Source organism: Lonchura striata, chromosome 24 (genome assembly GCF_050655825.1).
Source record: "Lonchura striata isolate lonStrDom1 chromosome 24, ASM5065582v1, whole genome shotgun sequence".
NCBI classification, from domain to species: domain Eukaryota; kingdom Metazoa; phylum Chordata; class Aves; order Passeriformes; family Estrildidae; genus Lonchura; species Lonchura striata.
This window is the reverse complement of record NC_140726.1, coordinates 2079544-2096492: the sequence shown is the minus strand read 5'-3', so window position 1 is coordinate 2096492 and position 16949 is coordinate 2079544. Positions and strand designations below refer to the sequence as shown.

At 51.2% G+C, this 16949-nt stretch overlaps 1 protein-coding gene and 1 long non-coding RNA gene across 10 annotated transcripts in view; one reads left to right on the top strand and one right to left on the bottom strand.

The window, feature by feature from the left end:
- Positions 1-16949, bottom strand: part of KIRREL3 (kirre like nephrin family adhesion molecule 3) — a 385133-nt gene that overhangs the window by 86828 nt on the left and 281356 nt on the right. The window lies entirely within an intron of this gene.
- LOC146765454 (uncharacterized) lies at positions 2799-15560 on the top strand. 4 transcript variants are annotated; one of them, XR_014949972.1, is made up of 4 exons: positions 2799-6014; positions 7444-10279; positions 10962-11152; positions 13009-15560. It is a non-coding gene; the product is annotated as an uncharacterized LOC146765454 (long non-coding RNA). The 4 variants fall into 4 exon arrangements; XR_014949973.1 differs by having other exon boundaries at positions 7444-10517; XR_014949974.1 differs by having other exon boundaries at positions 7444-11152; positions 13012-15560.

Below are 16949 nucleotides of genomic sequence, written 5' to 3'. Positions count from 1 at the left end.
CCTGGCGTGGCAGCTGCCAGGGGAGGGAGCAGGAGACAGGCAGGCAGAGCTGAGACAGGAGAGGGTGCTCTCGCCGCAGCAATGGAGACGTGGAGGGACACGGGGTGTCCTGGTGTGGGGGGCTTGCAGGGTGAGGGGTCCTGCTGCCTCGACCCACATCCCAGGAATGCTGCTCCTCCCGGAGCCTGCAACAGCAGCAGAAATCAGAGAGGGTTTAGGGGAGATGGGAATACAGGAGAGGCTACATAGAAAACTGGGAGCTGGCTGCCGTTTCATTTTTTTTTTTCGTTGTGTTAATATGGACACAATCCCCCCAGACCTTCCTGTGACACAGCTCCAACCCCAGGACAGAGCTGGGGCTCTTGGCCACCGAGACACGTCACAGCACATCACGGGAGGCATCGAGGTCCAGGGAGCCAAGGGTCACAGTCACAGGCACATCCAGGGTGTGGCAGCTTTCCTGGAGGGTAGGATTGGATGAACTGGTTTTGTCCATGGGGAGGTCTGCCCAAATCAATTGGTTTTCAGTTCAGTAGCAGAATCCTTCACTCCAAAAGGGAAACTTTTCAAACCTCTGCAGTTTTCCTCTCCCACTCTTCTTGCTGCCTCTGCACCAGCCAATACCTCCAAATGCTGTCTGGGGAGCTGAGACAGAAACCAACTGTGCCAGGAAATGGAGCAGCCCAACCTGAGGAGCCTCTGCATGGAAATCCTTGTGTCTGATGTTTCCTGAACCTGTTTCCCCTTTTTCAGCTCTTCCAGAGGCACCACCAGAGCACTGGGTTCTCCCTTTCCTCCCCACCCCAACGCCATCCTAGTGTGGATCCTTGTGATGCCCTGAGACCACCCAATGTGCTTTAGAGGAGTTGCACAGCTCAGGCTCTGCAGCATGGACAGGCAGGACTTTGCTGCCAACCTGCCCAGATTGCCAAGAAATGGTGCAGCTTCAGGAATGAGGCAGAAAAGCATCAACAAGCAGGAAACCTCAGTGGTGGAGCGGGAGCTGTCCTGACGTGGTCCTTTCTGTGAAGGCAGGGCTGGGAGATGCGAGGAGTAATTAAACACAGCTACTGAACGCTGGCCTTAAAGGATTTAATCTCTGAAATCCAGGCTCTAATTACGGGGCTGCACCAATTCTGACCCTGAACTGATGCGCTATTTTTTAATCGAGTTATTGCTTCCAAGCAGAGCTGTCTCCAGGGGCTCGCCTGGGCAGCAGCGTTAGCTCACAGCTGGGAACGGGCTAACTAGGCCAGCACTGCAGGAATTCTCTGGGATTGGTTTTTTTCTGCATGTCTCAGTATCATTCCAGCAGGGAACACCCACAAACAGGAACCTGTGGGCAGCACACGTGTGTGTGGTGGCGGGAACCACCATGAGAGGAGCAGGGGATGGCAGGTGAGGCATGGGGGTCACAGTGCCACTGTGAACAGGGGGATGCTGCTCTGAGGATGGGATGGCTCACGGTGCCACTGTGCCCAGGGGATGCTGCCCTGACAGTGGGATGGCTCACGGTGCCACTGTGCCCAGGGGATGCTGCCCTGACAGTGGGATGGCTCACGGTGCCACTGTGCCCAGGGGATGCTGCTCTGAGGGTGGGATGGCTCATGGTACCACTGTGGACAGAGGGATGCTGCTCTGACAGCAGGATGCTAAACCTGGAGCAGGATGTTAATTTGAGAGCATGATGCTAATCTGAGAGTGGGATAATGATCTGTGAATCGCATGCTAAACTAAGTCTGGGATGCTAAACCAGGAGCAGGATGCTAATCCAAGAGTGGGATGCTAATCTGAGAGTAGGAAGCTAATCTGAGAGTCGCGTGCTAATCTAAATCTGGGATGCTAAACCAGGAGCAGGATGCTAATCTGAGAGCAGGATGTTAATTTTAGAGAGGGATACTAATCCAAGATCAAGGATGATAATCCAAGAGCAGGATGCCAGTCTGAGAGCAGGATGTTAATTTTAGAGAGGGATACCAATCTGAGATCAGGATGTTAATCTTAGAGCAGGATACTAATCTGAGAGCAGGATGTTCCATGGAGAGAAGGGTGTAAATCCCAAGGGCAGGATGCTAATCCAAGACTGGGATGCTAATCCAAGCACAGACATGCCCATTTCCCAATGTGCTCTGCCATCCCTGAAACAAAAGAGATCCCCCTGAAGCACCTCACTGTGGTTCAGCTGCTGTCGGTGTGTGGATGGACAGACCACCACCTCCACCTCCACCTCCACCTCCACCTCCACCTCCTCCTCCACCCCGAGCTGGCCTGGTGTGGGATGTGCCACATCCCGCTGCGTTATCACCATGGCTCCACCTCTAATCAGGGTTTCTCACTCCCAGACAGAGCTGCTGACCTCGATCCCTTCCAGTTCGAGGCCCCTCCATGGCAAAGTGATTTAATTAAGCCCTGGTTCACAGAGAGGGCTAAAAATAAGGGGGGAGGAAAACAGAAGTGCCCAACAACAACAAAAATCCACACTCCCGAGAACAATTTCCTTCTATGGATTTTTAAGACCAGCGGCTGGAGAATCACTTTCTCGTTTCTGTGCTGTCTCTCCAGTCAATAAATAAGAGGGAAATAAAGGATTTCAGAGAAAATAGAATGCAGTCAAAAGGTAAATTGTGGTCTTAAAAGCCCCTAAGAGACTGTCACCGACTTTGAAATGTTTCCTAGTTTGAGACCATTTCTTCCTGACTACATGGTTTCCGCTCCTTTATTTGCATCTCTGGGAGGTAATCTTTAAAACTGATTTTCCCCTGGTTGCATTTCATTGGCAAAGAAACTAAACAGGCTGCTGCATTACAGTAATAACATCAACACTGTAGCCACCTTCGCCTTAATTATTTCTCTGTCTTGCCAACAGAACCAGTTAAACAAGATTTATATTTGGGTGGGGAGGAGGGGGGGTGAAGTGGCAAGTGTGTGGATGGGTGAGATAACCTGGAAGAACTGATTTCTCCCTTGTTATGTGTCACCAGCAATAAAAAAAAAGGTAAAATAATAATAAAAATACACGAGGTAAAAGGTTTGGGCCATTTAAGTAATAATAATGCCAGCATTTCACCTGTCTCTTGCTTAATTATTTCCTTCTCTCAGCTCTGCCACCTGAACCAGTTTAGATAAGATTTCAGCGTGGATAAAGAGGAAGAACCTGTATTTTCCAAAGCAGATAAACTGCTTTTTCCACTCAAAAGGAAGAGAATACGTCACTAAAGCTTTCCCCTGCCTCCTCCAGATTTATCAACAGCCTCTTAGCAAAAATCTTGCCACTAAAAGCTTGTGAAGTTTTGCTAAATACTACCAGATAAGAGAGAAGCACTTGTCAAGACAACAAAGAGGCTGGATGTGCAAAGTAGTTCATCACAATCCATGTCCAGCCAACACATGCTCAAGGTCACCCCAGAAAGACCCAAGGAGGGAGAACCTGTGTTTGAGTCCACAGGCTCTGTGAAGGTCTTCATACACATGCAGGATGTCCAAGCTGCCTTTTGAGCTCTGCTTGAAAGTCAACTCCTTCCAGACCTCCTGCTCTGTTGTTTTAGGTCTCTCTCTGCAGGGACGCAGGACTCCAGGACAGTTTGGGTGGATGGAGACCAGAGATCTCTGAAGGCTGCTCTTGGAATATCTGGTTTATTAGAGAGGGTGAAAGGCCCTGCTTGGAGTCACCAGACGTGACCCGTGGCAGGCCCTAGGGCATGGGGGACGGGAGAGGCAAGGGGTAGAGGGAGATAAGAAGATGTTCCAGGAAAGGGTGGAAGTTCCAAGAGGGTGGAAGTTCCAAAAGGGTGGAAGTTCCAAGAGCGTGGAAGTTCCAAGAGGGTGGAAGTTCCAATAGGGTGGAAGTTCCAAAAGAGCATCTGGCTCCTCAGGGACTCCTTGTCAGGGGGTTCAAGGTGGGCTGGAACAAGACTTGGGCCAATGGGGTCACAGACTCCTGATGCTTCAGGGGAGGGTTCCAGGTGTGGATGAACCATACATTGGGGTGAGATCCAACAGTCCATCTGACCCTTGGACCTCCCTGTAGGTAAGGGCATTGTCCAACCAGAAGGGGGATTGTCTTCATCCTGGCTGTACTCTTGTTTTCTACTTGTGCAGTAACTAAGGTTTGGTATCTCAAAACTTGTTACCATCTCAATCTCTGTATTTCCTAAATCTTTTGCCAGGCAATCATATTTATAAGGCTTTCTTGTTTCATCTTCCCCAACATCTCTCCTTTCAAGACATCCACATCCACCTTTGTCCATCAACAAGGGACTTTAGATCAATGCTGACTTGCCAGGAAAAGAGCTTGATGGAACATAAACCCATAGAATCGTGGAATTCCAGAATGGTTTGGATTGGAAGGGACATTAAAGATCACCTTGTTCCACCCCCCTACCATAGGCAGGGACACTTCTACCCAAACAGGTTGCTCTGAGCCTCAAGCTCTGGAAAATCCCACAGCCACCATCCCTCACCATAAATACAGCTTTGATCTTCCATCGGTTCTCTCTCTTTACTGACATCACAGAGATGACAGAATCTTCAGAATCCCAGACTGGTTTGGGTTGGGAAGAACCTTAAAACCCATCCAGTTCCACCCCCTGCCATGAGCAGGGACACCTTCCACCAGACCAAGTTGCTCCAAGCCCCATCCAACCAGGCCTTGAGAACTTCCAGGGATGGGGCAGCCGCAGCTGCTCTGGGCAATTCTCACAAGGAAGAATTTCTTCCCAATGTCCAACCCAAATCTCTCTCAGTTTAAAGCCATTTCCCCTTGGACCCTTGCATGTCCTTGCAGCCAGGGAGAGGAGGTGGGACCCTCCTGCTGCAGGGCTGTGGGTTGGGCAGGTGGAGGGTGAGCATGGGGATGGGAAATGGGAATGGGAACTGGGAATGGGAAACTGAAAATGGGAAACTGGGAATGGAAAACTGGGAATGGAAAATGGAATGGGGATTGGAAATGGGAACTGGGAGTAGGAACTGGGAATGGGAAGCTGGGAATGGAAAACTCCTGCGGGTTGGGAGTCGCAGCTCTGGATGCCCGCGGCGCTTCCAGCCAAACCCTGCCAAGGCACGTGTTCCGCTGCTGCCGAGGCGCAGATGGGCCTCCAGGGCCTGTGTGCAAACATTCCCCCACAGCCCGAGGCGCCCGCGGAGCCGCGGCTGGATCCCGTCCATCGCGGGAGAGGCGCCGCGTGGGGAGGGCTGGGCTGAGCGGGAGCTGCTGCTGGCGGAGGATGAGATGCTCTTGGCTGCTCTGCACCGCACGACACCTCTGGTACTGCACAGAAGCATTTTAAAAAGGAGAGAAGCAGCTCCCTGGTACAAAGCTAGGAGTTTTTCCTCTGCTTGTACCGCAGAGTTTACTTTTATTATACAATTTTCACCCTTCATGGCTCAGATGTTTTGCTTGCGTTTCACTGCTGACCCACAGGCCAATCCTCAAAGCAGTATTTGCTCAGGGTTTTGTGTGTGTGTGTCTTTAAAGTTCTTTTTTTAAAAAATAAATTCAGTGTGGGCAAAACTTTTTGTCTTGATTTATAACAGGCAGGAGAGTGATGATGGATTTTTCTGCTGGAAGGCAGGAGAGCAGGAGATGAGGAGGGTGAACCTGAGCAACCTGGGGTAGAGGAAGGAGTCCCTGCCCTGGCAGAAAGTTGGAATGAGGTGGCCTTCCAGCCCAAACCATTGTGGAATTCTGTGATTCTGTGGTGCCTCCTGGGCTGTGATGTATGTGCAGGGTGGAGCAAGGCCCTCGCTGCAGGAATGGTGCTGTCCCTGTGCACTGCTCATGCAGGCTGAGAACTTCCCCAAGGAATCACCTCCCAGCTCTGTGCTCTCCTTATCACCCAAACCTGGAAGCCAATTGGCTGCTCCTGCTGCATCCAGCAGTGGGGCTGGGTTTGGCCCCGTGGCTCTTCCCACAGAGCCACCCAGCTGCTGTTTTTGCTTCTGAGCTCCTCCAGCTTCTCTTCTCCAGCCTTGCCTTCCCACCCTGCCTCACGCCCGATTATATCGGATCTGCATGTGTAAGTACAGTCTCCTGCCATCCTAATCATCCAAAGTGGCTATTTGAATAACAGTTGTTGCTGCCTGTAGCTTCCTGTAATTTTCCAAAGGAAACAAATCCATGCAGACTGCAATTTTTCGCCCATGAATTTTGAATGAATGTCTCTGAGAGCCTCGATTTCTCTCTGCCTTCTGTCCTCCCCTCCCCTCCCCTCCCCTGCCTCCCAGGCTCAGCTGAGCCAGAGGCTGCCACTAAAGGGGGATAACTGAGGGGCTCCTTTCAGATTCAGGAGGACTTTGGGCTGGGAAGGCTTCATCCCTCTCAGGACAGGCACCAAAACATGGTGGCATGGGCAGAGCGTGCTGGGGGAAGGCTGAGTTGCACCCAACCCATAGGAACAGATTTGTTCCACATTAGGACAAAGCAGAGCATGGAAAAAGAAGCATCATTTGAGCATCAGGTGTCAGGATTTTTCTTTGTGTTGCTCCATCCAAAGTGATTTTGGGAGGTCCCTGACCAGCCAGCTCTGATGGTACCCATGCTTTGGGGCTGTTCCTGCTGGCCAAGCTCTTCACCTTCTAACTCAGAGCAGCTGGAGCACATTTCTTGTCCAGGGCTGATCTTCCTGATGGCAACTGTCCCTATTTATTGTGGGATAATTGAATGGTTTGTGTTGAAAGGGACCTTAAAGCTCATCTCATTCCAATCCCCTGCCGTGGGCAGGGACACCTTCCATTATCCCAGGCTGCTCCAAGTCCTTGGACACTTCCAGGGATTGGGCAGCTTCTCTGGGCAATCTGTCCCATGTCCCAAGGCCTCCCCACCCTCACAGGGAAGAATTTCTTCCCAGTATCCAACCCAAACCTACTCTGTTTTATTTTAAAACCGTTATAACCTTCTCCCTCTCAAGTTTCCCCTCCTGTTCCTCTGTGTGCCGTTTTATGACACTGAGGGTTCTCCTTTTTTATGACATTGTTTTTAAAGTGTTTTTATCACCTGGTTTTATTACAAAATGACTGTGGAGCACCCCAAGTGCTGTAGGAGATAGGAGGGAGAATGGCTCTGGAAATGCAGCAACTCTTTCCTGAACAGCTTGCAGCCTCGCCAGGGAAGGGGCTGTGATTTGGTGATGGATGGAGTGCTTGTTATCCAGTATATTTTTATCCATACATATATAAAGCACTTTGTGATCCCAGCAGATACAAGGCACTATATAAATGTAAATCATTATCATTATCATTAAATACCTTCTGTATCTTTTAAACCTACCAGTTGGAATCAGATACGTACGGGGCAGCTGCTATCTGGGTTCTGTTGGGGAACCAAATGTGAGCGCTGTGATTTTTGTCTTCGTTAGCAATTAAATGGGATCTCATGAAAGACTCTTATTTTTCCATCGCAATTTTTTCATGCTGCCACTGATTTGAAAGTCACTTCTCACCCACTAGGAGAAATCTCTGCAGAATTTCCTAGCAACAACCTGAATAAGAAACAGCCACCTCGGCTACGAGGATGTTCCCGGGATGATCCGAACCCTCTGCAGGCTGTCCGGCGCTCATCACCAGGAGGACGGGGAGAGGATCCACGGGATCTCGGGGAGGAAAGTTCAGCTCCTCCATGGTTTATGACTCACTGGAGATTACAGACACTTGTCTCCACAAGTGTGACTCTGCAGTGCTTCTGCTTGGCCGCTGCCCAGCCCTGGGAATGAGTGACAGCACCGAGCTCCTGGCTGCCCTCCTGTCGCAGCCGGAGCTGCAGTGAGCGCAGGGACTGGATCCATGACCCAAGGGCTCCTTTTCATGTTCTTTAAGGGAGGGATTTGAGTCTGAGGGATCTGAAGGATTGCACATGGAGGCTTTGGCACTGCAGAAATGACCCCAGGCTGTGTGTGTTTCCATTGAGGCCATAAATGACCGGATTCACTTTCTGCCTAAGCAGGCTCTGAGAGCCCCCTGCCTGATTTTCCTCCCCTATTTGGTTGCTAAAGCCTGTCTTCCTTCCTGCAGTTCCAGGAAAGCCACCCAGTGGGAGCTACTGACAGCTTCTCCCTGTGGAAATCATCTCCAGATGCATTATCCCAAATGCTGGAATGGTTTGGGTTGGAAGGGACCAGATCATCACATTCCACCCCCCTGCCATGGGAAGGGACACGTTCCACCAGACCAGATTGCTTCAAGCCCTGTCCAACCTGGCCTTAAACCTCATGTCTGGGAGCCAGGAGCCTGCTCTAAGATAAAAGTGCACTTTTCAGTGCATTTTTTTTATCCTTCCGATGCTCAATTGGCATTTCCCAAAGGGTGATGACTGCTGCAGGGTCAGGCTACACTCACAAGGCAGTGAAGGGCAGGTCCTGGCCCCAGAGACAGGGGATCGGTTGTTCTGAGCCCCCAAGGAACCATCATCAACAATATTTCATTTCCCCTTGTCATGACAACCAAGGGGATGGATTTGGAAATCTTGGATGTGTCACGAGTCTGAGCCCTGGCCTTTAAACCTCACTAACCTGCAAGCAGTGGCTTGCAAAGGTTTTTCAATATTTAGTTAATGGAACAAGGTTTTTCCTAGTTCTCTATTTTTTTCCCATTTTTTTCATTCTGCTTTCCCCAGCCTCTCAGGAACTGCAGCCTCCTGCTGCCCAGGGGAAATCTTCCGTTTAGCTACATTTTCCTTTCTCATTTCATGCTGTAATGGGGATTCATCATAGGTGTTAAATCCATAATTTGCCATGAATCCCTTGTCTCTCTCTGTGGAGGTCAGAGTTGAGTTTAAAGGAACCCAATATTGTGGCTTTGTGGCTGTCCCAGTGGGAGAGCACTGGCTCAATTCCCTGGAGCAGGAGGAGGCTGGAGAGTCCTGGGTGGGTCATCCTGTCCCATGTCCATGCTTTCCACCTCTCTTTGCTCACTGAAGGGGGCAAATGTGAGCACATTAGGCAACTTTAATGTAAAAAAAAAATATCGTAATAGCCCCTTCCAGAGGGTCATTTGTCCATCTTGGCATGAGAGAAATATCCTGCAGGAGGAGAGGTTATTCTCCTGTTAATTACCAAGGGCACCCACAGGTCAGTCATTAAGACATGACTATCCAGTTTTACAGCCCAGCTGAAGCCAGAAGGAATGCCACAGCTCCAAACCCATCCCAGCGCTCCTGCAGGATGAGAGACACTGACAGGGGCACCAAAAGCGAGTGACACTGGGGACGCACTTCGATGGATGAGTAACAGAGAGATTCCTTCCCCACAAGCTGGGAGTGTTGGCTGAACTGGGAGTGCTGGCTGAGCTGGGAGCTGAACTGGGAGTGCTGGCTGAGCTGGGAGCTGAGCTGGGAGCTGAGCTGGGCTGGGAGCTGGGCTGGGAGCTGGGCTGGGAGCTGGGCTGGGAGCTGAGCTGGGAGCTGGGCTGGGAGCTGAGCTGGGAGCTGGGCTGGGCTGGGAGCTGGGCTGGGAGCTGAGCTGGGAGCTGGGCTGGGCTGGGAGCTGGGCTGGGAGCTGGGCTGGGCTGGGAGCTGGGCTGGGAGCTGAGCTGGGAGCTGGGCTGGGCTGGGAGCTGGGCTGGGAGCTGGGCTGGGAGCTGGGCTGGGAGCTGGGCTGGGCTGGGAGCTGAGCTGGGAGCTGGGCTGGGAGCTGGGCTGGGAGCTGGGCTGGGCTGGGAGCTGGGCTGGGAGCTGAGCTGGGAGCTGGGCTGGGAGCTGGGCTGGGAGCTGGGCTGGGAGCTGGGCTGGGAGCTGAGCTGGGAGCTGGGCTGGGAGCTGGGCTGGGAGCTGGGCTGGGAGCTGGGCTGGGAGCTGAACTGGGCTGGGAGCTGGGCTGGGAGCTGGGCTGGGAGCTGAGCTGGGCTGGGAGCTGGGCTGGGAGCTGGGCTGGGCTGGGAGCTGGGCTGGGAGCTGAGCTGGGAGCTGGGCTGGGAGCTGGGCTGGGAGCTGGGCTGGGAGCTGGGCTGGGAGCTAGGCTGGGAGCTGAACTGGGAGCTGAACTGGGAGCTGGGCTGGGAGCTGGGCTGGGCAGCCTGAACCATCCCATGGGTGACAGAGAAGCTCAGGCACAGTGGGTCAAGGCTGGACAACGCTTCACGGAGCAGGGAAATGCAAGACAAGCAAAAAGGGTTGGCCAAGCTCTTGGAACCAGGAAACAACATTCCTGCAGGCTGGGCACGGGCTGGGATCCCTTCAGGCAGCCTCTCCAGAGCGGCTCCTCCGCTTTGGCGGCCGGTGCTGCCCTGCCCTGCCGCCGCCGGTTCATTTGTCACCCGGGCGATCGATCGCCGAGCGGGGGCTGTCGCTCAGGTGATGTCGCGCTCCGAGAGGCTCGTTTCTCTCTGCCGGCTGACAAGGGAGAGGCAGTCAATACTCGTGTCAGGTCACTAACAACCCGCCGAGCTCCTGGCGCTGCCGTCGGCACCGCATCCGTGCGCGCAGCTGGGAGAGGCGCACAAGGGGCTGCTGCGAGCGCGGCTGCGGCTGCAGAGGAGCACGGGCAGGATGCAGATGGGGAGCTGGGTCTTGAGTGGCAAGAGGGAGAATCGTGCGTAGGAGTGAAAGCAAAGCGAGCTTTGCTCGTGCGGGGGGCCTGGCTGGTGCAGAATGTGAGGTGTCAGCGGTTCAACGGCGCATGAAGCAAAAGGATGCCCGCTGTCCGCAGGCATCCCGGGGAGCTGGAGGCGCTGGGTGCAGCAGAGGGAAAGGCGGGCGTGATGTGGAGGGAGCTGCTGGCCCTGTGCAGGTGGGGGAACTGCAGTGAGATGCAGAGGGGTCGTGCCCAGAGCAGGAGGGGGTGCGGGCACAGGAGTGAGTGATGAACACAGCAGCACAGAGGGATCTTGACATCAGCACCCCCACAGCCATCACAGCCAGAGTAACCGGGGCCAGGGCAGTGCCAGAGCCAGCAGAAGAGGCTGGGAAGATACAAAGGGATGACTAGAAATCAGGAAGGTTTTTTTATCAGCCCTCTGTGCTTTGCATCCATCAGGTCAGCCCAGCCCAGCAGACTGCAGAGAGAAGGCAAATGCTCCGTGTTCGATAAAACCACGGGTCAGAACCACGATGCCCTCCCTGCATCGAGACAAGGAATCACAGACTGGTGCAGGAACACAAGCATTAATCATTTCTATCTGTGTCTCTTCCCATTTACTCTGAGGTACTTCAGTCTTCAGTGTGCAGGTGAGGCTCTGAGGGCTTAGGGAAGGGAAGCTTTGATGGGAGAGGCAGCATGAGTCAACCCCAGGGCATTAAGAGAATACAAAGTTTGTAAGAGCTGTGTGAACCCATCTGGAGCAGGGTTTGAGGGAGCAGAGGCAGCATCTGCTTAGTGCTGCCCTGCTGAACTTCCCCCAGTGTGAGTGAACAGCAGCCCCTGCTCACAGCCCTGTCCTGTGGGGAGGGACACGGATCTGGCACAGGGGCCCAGAGGAGGCCACGGAGATGCTCCAGGGCTGGAGCCCCTCAGCTCTGGAGCCAGGCTGGGAGAGCTGGGGGTGCTCCCCTGGAGAGGAGAAGCTCCAGGGAGAGCTCAGAGCCCCTGCAGGGCCTGAAGGGGCTCCAGGAGAGCTGGAGAGGGACTGGGGACAAGGATGGAGGGATAGGACACAGGGAATGGCTCCCAGTGCCAGAGGGCAGGGCTGGATGGGATATTGGGAATTGTTCCCTGTGAGGGTGCTGAGGCCCTGGCACAGGGTGCCCAGAGCAGCTGTGGCTGCCCCTGGATCCCTGGCAGTGCCCAAGGCCAGGCTGGAGCAGGCTTGGAGCAACCTGGGATAGTGGAAGAGCAAGGAAGCAGAGCTAGAGGATTTTTAATATCCCTTCCCAGCCAAAGCATTCCATGGTTCTATTATATTTATAATTTTTAATGTCTGTAAGGTGAAACAAACCCCTTCCTTAGCCTTCCTCTCCCCATGTTTGTATGACTGCTGTTGTTGTAACTCCACTGCTACGACCCTGGCAGAGCCTGAGGTGGGTGGCTCTGTCCCATGGAGAGCTTCATCCTGGCAGCCACCACCAGCCCAGATGTACTTACTGGGGATGTAAAGATGTCATTTTGCTTGTCTTCTTCAAAGTAAGGAGAACAGAGCTCATGCAGATGCTGTCTTCCCTTCTCCTCACAGACAGGGTGCAAACCCTTCCAAAATGGGGGAAGCAGCAATTCCCAACACCCAGGTGAAATGTTGCAATAAGGTAGATATAAAAGAAAGCCCTCATAAAATTAGGCCTGCTCTGTTAAATAGATGGCTGGCATTGTCAAGCTAGCACTTTGCAAGTTCCCATGTGAAAGCAATCCTGGTGTGAACAGTTTGTTAACTTAACAATCTATTCCTGGGTGAAAACCAACTGGCACCTGCATAAACATTAAATCTATCCCATGAAAACCAGTGAGGAAAATATGTAAACAATTGAAGAGTAGAGAGATTTGATAGACAAGTAAAATACATTTTACTAACCAATAAAGTAGTTGGTAAGAAAGCTACTGACCAATTGGAGTCACACACGAGGTCTGTAAAACTGTATAAAAACAAGTTACGTGGTGCCATGGGTTGGCACTGGTGCAGTGCCAGTGCACCCATGAAAATATTCCAATCTGGCCACTGATTGGTTTGCCTAAAACTTCCCAAGAAAACTCCCTGTCAACCCACAACATGTGGATAAAGTAGGGGCTTTTTCCACCATGAAGAAAAAGGAGTTTTGCGTGATTTATTCCAAGAGTGAAACCCAGCTAGGGAAATCTCAAGACCCAGTTTTTAGCCCACAGTCCCTCTCTGTGATCTGTTTTCCAGCTCTAGACTGCTCAAGGCAGTGAGTGCCGTTCACCTCTGAGCCCCTGGGTTTGCCTGGAATGGTCAATCCCATGGAGATTCCCATGCCAGAGCCACACAGGGACGTGAGCAAGGAAACCCGGCCACCCTCTGCTATCAAAAGGAGCTGGCTCAGAGAGCTGTAAACTTAAGCTGCTCAGACATGACATCAAATATTTAGGTTATTTGGGATTTGCGCTCGATTGTTTGATGTTTCTGTTTCATTCCCAGTAGAGCCACTTGCTGTTTTGCCACTGAAAATATTCCCAGCAGAAAATGCAGCTTTGTGAAGACCCAAAGTTGTTCAAGGAGAAGAGACTGGAAGAAAATGATCACATTTTCATCACTTGCTTTTTTTTTTTTTTTTGTTCTGAATTGACATCCCGGCTCTTCATGCTCTGAATTTTGCATTCAGAGAATTGAATTCTATTAAAAAGTGTGGAAAAAGAGTTTGAAGCTGAACTGTTTCTGGATTTGAAACATCACCTCCTCACATTTTCTTCTTGGAGGTCAGCATTACAAACAAATGTTGAGAAAGGGCCTTTACCCAGGACATAACCTCTATTTCCTGATCAAACTCCACTGAAGTGCTTGAAAGCTGGGAAATGCAGATGTCTCAAGCAGCCAAGCATCATTTTGGTAATGGAAATGCTGACTCTGCTCTGCAGGGGAGGACGGGAAGACTTGGCAAGAAAGAGGACTGGAATAAAATGAAAAATAAAATAAAAAGAGGAAGAAAGATGGCTGTGATTGAATGTGGATGCACTTGACACCCCAGCGACCCTCCTCCTGTCCCTACCTTGTGCCATTGTAAGAGGGACAGGAGCTCTCACTTCAAATTAACTTAATCTGTAGAGTTAAATAATTCATGTTGATTTAAGAAAGCTTTATTCCTAATGGGACACACGTGAAGACAGAGTTAATATTAGAAGAGGCCATAGAGGGGAGGAGGGAGGGAATTAGACTATAAAAGGTGAAGGTACAAGTTAATTGCCTATCAATTATTCACCTTAAGTCTCTGGAAGTAGCTCCCCTGCCTCCCTCCTCACACCCTCATATTGCCTTTTCCTGCTTGTGGCCAATTTCTCACTGGCACCTCTGGGACCAACCTTTTCCCTGTGCCAAGCAAGTGCTGCCTGGGAGCTTCCTGAGACAGCCTGAGGTATGTGGCTGGTGATGCCTCAGGTTCAGCTTTTCTATTTTTCAGATTCTGTGCTGCTTCAGTGTGTGGGTCTGGGCTTCACATGAGGGGATGCTGAGCTCTCTGCACAGAGCAGGGACACAAAACAATTCCTGCTCCAGCTGGGACCAAGGACAAATGATCCAAACCTCAGCCCAGGAGCACAAACACCGTGGGCTGGAGAGAGAAAAACAAGCAGGATGGGACTGCCTGGGCTGGAGCTGGAATGGGACAATGAACTCCAAGGTGCCAATGGAGCAGAACTGATACCAGGGAGAGCCCCCGGGAGCGCTCGTGCATTTTGGGACCATTTTGGTTCATCTTGGGTTCATTTTGGTTCATCTTGGGTGCAGCCCTGGCTGGGCTCTGGTGCTGCCCAAGGTGGATCTATTGAGGCCTCCTAATGAATCCCTGCTTTATTCTTTAGCTCTGTCTAGTCTCTGTTCTAGGGCAGCCTTCCCAAGGCATCACCGGGCTGGAGGTGCCACATCTCCTGCTGGGGAGAGCAGACCAGGACAGCCTTGGCACGCTCCTGCCAAGGTGCCATGAAGGGAGGAACTATCCAGTTTCCCAACACCTCGTCATCCATCTGCTTCATTGTCCTGGTTGCTCCATCCTCTGGGCGTGGTGGGTCCTGCCAGCGCTGGTCACTGCAGGCTGTGGTGTCACTGGGAATCAGAACTCCTGGACAACTAACCAATATGATTAAACAGAAACCCTTTGGTGTTTACATTATGCTCTTATTTATACATTCTAACCCTACTGAACATATGTGGGATTCCTTAAAGTTGGAGGGTTTTGGGCACGCTGCAAAAGGCAGGCCTCAGAGACAGCAGGATGGTGATTAGAGCTAAGCAGTAGCTATAAGAGTTGTCAGCAGAAAAATTATACAAGAATTAGAAAGTAAGGACAAATAGAACAATGGTCTGTGTATTAACGCTTAGGTAGAATAACTCCCTAAGTTGCAGAAAAGTGTATCTGGTGAGATATTAGGAAGTTCTAAGCTTAATAATGGAGCTCTGTGCATTGTATCTTGAGGCTTACAAGCAAGTATTGTATTCAAAATAAGCAAGCATTGTTTTAACCAAAGCTACTGTATTTATAGTGATTGGATAGAACTACTGTCAATATGTTTTTGATTTGTGTGATTGGTCAAAAAGTTTATAAAGTAAGTTGCAACATTAAGTTCTTGGTCTGTTGCCTGGGATTTGAGCTGCTGGCATCTTCCCATCGTCATAGGCAAGTAATGAGACTGATGCTAAAAAATAAACAGCTCAAGACTTGTTCCACAGCAGTCCCATCCTGTTTGTGACTTGTACATAGCCCCCGACATCTCTTGGTTGGTGCCTCTAGCTTGTCCACGTGTTTTGCACGTATTTCTGAGTATGTGATTGTTTACAATCCAGGTGCTTCACCACCCTCATTCATCTAGTTCTCGTGTGCTTGAAATTCTGTTTCTCAGCTTCTTCTTTCTTAATTTAGCACAGTTTATGTCTTAGTAACCTTCACAAATTCCAGAGGGCTCTGGTAAGAATAACTACAAGTGGCTTGGCTGGTGCACAGTGTGGCCTAAGTGGTTCAGATACATTGCTGCAACCACAGGCCAGGGTGTCACCTCAGGCCAAGGGTCACCACAAACCAAGAGTCACCACAGGCAGAGGTGTCACCACAGGCCAAGGGTCACCACAAACCAAGGGTCACCACAGGCCCAGGTCTCACCTCAGGCCAAGGGTCACCACAAACCAAGGGTCACCACAGGCCAAGGGTCACCACAGGCCAAGTGTCACCACAGGCCAAGGTGTCACCTCAGGCCAAGGGTCACCACAAACCAAGGGTCACCACAGGCCAGGGAGTCACCACAAACCAAGGTGTCACCACAGGCCAAGGGTCACCACAGGCCAAGGTGTCACCTCAGGCCAAGGGTCACCACAAACCAAGGTGTCACCGCAGGTCCAGGTGTCACTGTGTCACGGCCACATTGGCACCGTGAGCCAGGGTTCCCCTCTCCCTCCCAGGGAAACCAAAGCTCTCTTCAAAGTTCCTCCTCGCTTGGCTGCCTCCGAGACCTGGGAACTCAATGCTAATTAACGTGTCTGCAAATCCCACCTCGGCTGCCGGGGCCTCAAATTCCTTCACGGTCCCGCGAGTGCAGAAGGATCCACGAGCGAGCCCTCTGGCTCCTGAAGCTACACGGCTGGCAGATGCATATTTTAACAACACACATCTGCTGGCAATATAATCTCTTGTATTTGCCCTCCCTGCTCTGAGCTTTGATGGAAGACTGGAGGGAACTCTCCAGTGGTTACAGCCAAAGTGTTTGCTTTGCAATTTCGCTCGATTGCTGCCTGATTTTATTTTTAAATTTCTCCAAGTCCTAATCAGGCTCTTACTTTATTTAATTAATACCCTGGCTTAGTTAAATAGATCATAAATTAAGCAGCCCTGCCATTAGAGATGTACCAGGTAGCAAATAGCCCTCCAGTGGCTTCCCAGAGCCTGCCTGGCTTGGGCTGCCCTGCCAAACTACCTTGACATCCTTTGCTTGCAGAAAATCTGGATGCCTCCATATGTCCTAAATCTCATCCCATCAGATTTATCAACCTTCCCTGCTTGGGGCAGATATCCTGAGGAGATTGGGCAGTGATTTCTGCCTCAGAGAGTTTGGGCAATGGTAGGAGGGAAGGTGAGGGAGATCTGGAGAAGGGGAACCCTCCTGCTTTGGGATGCATTAACAACATTTCCGAGCAATATTTGTCCCTGGAACTCCACAAAGAAAAGATTTTCCCTGATGCTGATGACAGTAATAGGCTCATCTGTTTGAGTGTTTGGACTTCCAAGGCTACGGAATGATCCGTTCCACTACATTTAACCATGTAGATTTGAAAACAATGTGACAAAACCTTAAATATTTAATTAAAACTATGGTGTAGCTCTGCATCTGAGCAGGGAAGTAGGAGGCATCAGCCCCATAAAGCTGTTGTCAGACATGAAT